Genomic DNA, 4,820 nt, shown 5'->3' on the forward strand with positions numbered 1-4,820 from the left:
CGCGCCCCGCCGGATTCGCCTTGGCCGCCCCCTGCCGCCGCTCTCCCTCCGCCGTGCAGCCCTGCTGCTGCTGCTCCGCTGCGGAAGCCGTGCTGCCCCGCACCGGCTCGGTCGCGCCACCCCCCCTCCAGCCTGCGCCGCCCAGCCTGGTGCTGCCCCGCCGTGGCCTCGCCGGTGCCATCGCCGGCGCCCGGCGCCCCTCCGTGCCCGCTGGCCCTCGTGCGGGTCGGGCACCTCCAGCGCCCCATCGTCCGCACCCGCACGCCCGCGCGCCCGCTAACCCGCATGGACCCCCTGGGCCTATGACACATGGGCCCTGCCTAGAACGTTTTTTTTATAAAAAAAAATAAGAAGAAAATAAATAAATAAAATTAAGTAAATAATTACTTAATTAGTTAATCAATTAATTAAGTTAACTAATCTTGTTTAATTAATCTAATTGACTAGTTAGTTTAATTAAATGGTAATTAGTTTAGCTAAATCTTAGTTAACCTAAATCAGAGTATGACAGGTGGGTCCCACTGGACCCACATGTCAGTTTGACTTAGTCAACCCTGTTGACTGCTGACGTCAGCATGGCATAATGCTGACGTCATAATTCCATTTTTCGAATTAAATAATTAATTGATCAAATTCCAGAAATTAATAAAATCTTTAAAAAAATCATATCTTTTAATCCGTAACTCGGATTAAAATAATTTCAACATGAAAGTTGCTCAGAACGACGGGACGATTCCGGATACGCAGTCCGTTCGTCCGCCACACCCCCTTAACCTATCGAACCCGCAACTTTCCCCCTCCGGCTCCTCTGCCCGAAAACACGGAACCTCGGGAATACTTCCCGGATGCTTCCCCCCTTCACCGGTATCACCTCCTACCGCGTTAGAACACGTCTAGCTCTGCCTGTTATCCTGTTATGCACTTGCTTGCTATGTATTTACTGTTTCTCCCCCCTCTTCTCTCCGGTAGACCCCCGTGACGATGCTGACGCCCCAGTTTGACTACGGAGTTGACGACCCCTCCTTGTCTGAGCAACCAGGCAAGCCCCCCCTTTGATCACCAGATATCGCCTACTCTTCTCTATACTGCTTGCATTAGAGTAGTGTAGCATGTTACTGCTTTCCGTTAATCCTATTCTGATGCATAGCCTGACATGGTTGCTACACCTGTTGATACCTTACCTGCAATCCTAAATGCTTAGTATAGGATGCTAGTTTATCATCATTGGCCCTACATTCTTGTCAGTCTGCCTTGCTATACTATCGGGCCGTGATCACTTGGGAGGTGATCACGGGTATATACTATACATACATACATACTATACAGATGGTGACTAAAGTCGTGTCAGCTCATTGAGTACCCGCAAGTGATTCTGACGAGGGGGCTGAAAGGACAGGTGGCTCCATCCCGATAGAGGTGGGCCTGGGTTCCCGACGGCCCCCGACTGTTACTTTGTGGCGGAGCGGCAGGGCAGGTTGAGACCACCTAGGAGACTGGTGGGCCTGGCCCTGTTCGACGTTCGCGGATACTTAACACGCTTAACGAGATCTTGGTATTTGATCTGAGTCTGGCTATTGGCCTATACGCACTAACCATCTACGCGGGAGTAGTTATGGGTATCCCGGCGTCGTGGTATCAGCCGAAGCCTTCTTGACGTCAGCGACTGAGTGGCGCGCGCCGTGTTGGACTGCGTTAACGCAACTTCCTTTGTAATGGAGGTTGCTAGGTCTGCTCACCGGCCGCGTACGCAACGTGCAGGTGTGCAATGGGCGATGGGCCCAGACCCCTGCGCGCATAGGATTTAGACCGGCGTGCTGACCTCTCTGTTGTGCCTAGGTGGGGCTGCGACGTGTTGATCTTCCGAGGCCGGGCATGACCCAGGAAAGTGTGTCCGGCCAAATGGGATCGAGCGTGTTGGGGAATGTGGTGCACCCCTGCAGGGAAGTTAATCTATTCGAATAGCCATGATCTTCGGTAACAGGACGACTTGGAGTTGTACCTTGACCTTATGACAACTAGAACCGGATACTTAATAAAACACACCCTTCCAAGTTCCACAGACAACCCGGTGGTCGCTCTCTCTCAGGGATACGAGGAGAGGATTGTCACAACCTAGCTAGTCATGCATTAGAGTGTTGCATCATGTTTACTCTTTCATCAGAAACTTGAAATGGGGATGACAGAACCCCCAGTCCCCTCTGAAACCAACTAGGGTTTACTAAAATAATTTTCAATGAACCTGAAATGCCCTTCTAAAATGCCCATCATATTTGTCTTGGTTCAGAACCTCTGCCAAAAGTGGTGCACATTTTCCTAGGCCATCTTAGGGATTTTGAATTAATTCATAAATATTTGAATTTGGGCATTTAAAATTATATAAAATATTTAAATGCTCAAATACCTCCAAACTAAAATGTTTCATGTTGGAAATAATCCAACTATGGGCCAGGAATAGTTTGGTGATTTTTGAACTAGCCTAGGTATTTTATTTAATTCAACAAAGTTGCAGAAGTATTAGAAAAACAGAAAACAGAAAAATATATAAAGGGAGAAGCTTACCTGGGCTCCTCCCTGTGCGGCCCAGCCAGCTGGCTGGCCCAGCCAGCAGCCGGCCCAGCCCACCTCCCTCCTCTGTCGTCTTCGTCCCGACAGAGGGAGGGGAGTGTGGCCGGCGCGCGCGCGCGCCACCGCGCCACGCCACCTGCTCGCCTGCTTGCCTGCCCTCCCCTCCTCGCTCGACGCCCTGGACGACGCCACGCCTCCTCCCTGCTCTCTCTCACTCTCCCCCGGCTCTCCTCTCCTCTCCCTCGCTCTCTCTCTCTCACGGCCGAACACCACCGTCGCCGCCGTTCGCCATAGCCATCGTCTCCGGCCACCCCTCGCTCCCCCGACTAGCTCAGAAGCTCCGCCTCGACTCCCTCTTCCTCCCCACCGCTCCACGGGTCCCCGGAAGCCCTGCATCGCCGCCACGTCGCCGTTCCCCTCTTCGGGCTCCGACCGTCGTCGCCGTCGAATTCACCGTCACCAGCGCGTCCCCGAGCCCGCTAACCATCCCTGCAGCTCCGCGGTGAGCCCCCGGATCGTTTCCCCCTTCTTCCCTGGTCTCTTTCGACCTCTAGGCCCTAGCCCCACCTCGGCCGAGAGCTCCACGCCGCCGGCGATGTCGCCGTCGTGGCCACGGTCGCCGTAGCGCCCAACCAAGCACACCATCGTGCTCCCCACCTCACCAGGAGCACGCAGCACGCACCAACGCCTCCCCAAACCCCCTGCAACACTGATCCCGACCGCACCCGAACTCCGGCCGCCGCAGCCGAGCTCGCCGCCGTCAACTCCGGCCACCCCGAGCCCAACCACCACCACCAATAGCCGCGGCTCAACCTCAGCAACACGTAGATGCCTTCCGCCGTCCATTTGGTTGCCGGAATGGCAAAAAGCACTTTCGCCGCCGTCTCGTGCCTCGCCGGCGTCATGTCGCCGGTGGGGTTTGACTTGTCCGACCTGGGGTTTGACCCCCCAGGGTCACTGACGCGTGGGCCCTGTCGGCCAGGTGGTTAGGTTAGCGCTAACTACTGTTAGTCAACCCCCCCTGACACTGACAGTGGGCCCCAGCGCCACTAACCCCTAATTAGGATTAATTTAATCCTGTTTAACCCCCCCTGTCACTGACGTGTGGGCCCCACACGTCAGGTTTGACCTCAGCCAGCCACAGTTGACCACTGACGTCATGCTGACGTCATGCTGACGCAATAATTATATTTCTGGAATTAAATTAAATCAGGAAATTCCAGAATATTATTTAAACTTCAAAAATTCATAACTTTTATTCTGTAACTCCAAATTGGACAAATTATATATGAAAAATGATCAGAAAAATCCAATCTATCCATCTGTACTATTTTCATGCATGATCAAACAAGTTAAATTGATGTTTTAAGCAGAACAAGAAAAGGCACTTTAAAAGGCCATATTTGAATTTGAAATTTGAATCCTTGATTCAAATTTGTTCAAACACCCCTGGTTTTTGTTGCATTAGCCCAATACACTCATTTTGCCATGTCTCATGCATGCATCATATTGTTGCATACTGTTTGGTAATGTTTGTGTATCGGTGCTCTCTGCGGCAGGTTCTGTCCCCGAAGAGTACCCTGATTACCCTAGCGAAGAACCGTATCAGTGCATCGAACCATCAGGCAAGCAACCAACCATTTGATCATATCGATACAATCCCATGTTCTCGCTCCTGCTCTCTTTTACTGCATTAAGACAACGCGATTCAAACTACTGTGTGCTACGGTAGTTGAACCCATTTCCTCTGCATGACCTGTCATTGCCATAGTAACTAGATGAAACTCACTAGCATGTGTAGGAGTTGATTGAGCCATATGTATGTGTTGTTCCTACCTTGCTATGCCTGCTATGCTTAGAGTCGTGTCAGGTCTGGTTCATCTGGGTGATGGGCTAGAGTGAAATGATTATGTCGGTAATGAGAGTGGTGTGGTGAACACGATTTGGTAAAGGTATCGATGGGAGGCCATGTAGGAGTACATGGTGGGTTGTTTCATTGAAGCCGACCTTAAGCACTGAGATCTGTATGCGTGATTTAAGATACAGCTACTACCATGCATTGGGCCCTGAAATATGACCCCGCTCGACTTCTTATTCACCCTAGCTCTCTGTCCAGGAGTTGCAAGTAGTTTCTGGTGTTTGTAGCCTACTGGAGGCCGTGGACAGCGCTGACCGTAGGGGTGGGCTGTGATGCGGTAGGTACGTGGCCGGGTGTACCGAATACCCGTTAGGTATCTCGGGAACCCTGTTCACAT

Source organism: Triticum dicoccoides, chromosome 3B (genome assembly GCF_002162155.2).
Source record: "Triticum dicoccoides isolate Atlit2015 ecotype Zavitan chromosome 3B, WEW_v2.0, whole genome shotgun sequence".
NCBI classification, from domain to species: domain Eukaryota; kingdom Viridiplantae; phylum Streptophyta; class Magnoliopsida; order Poales; family Poaceae; genus Triticum; species Triticum dicoccoides.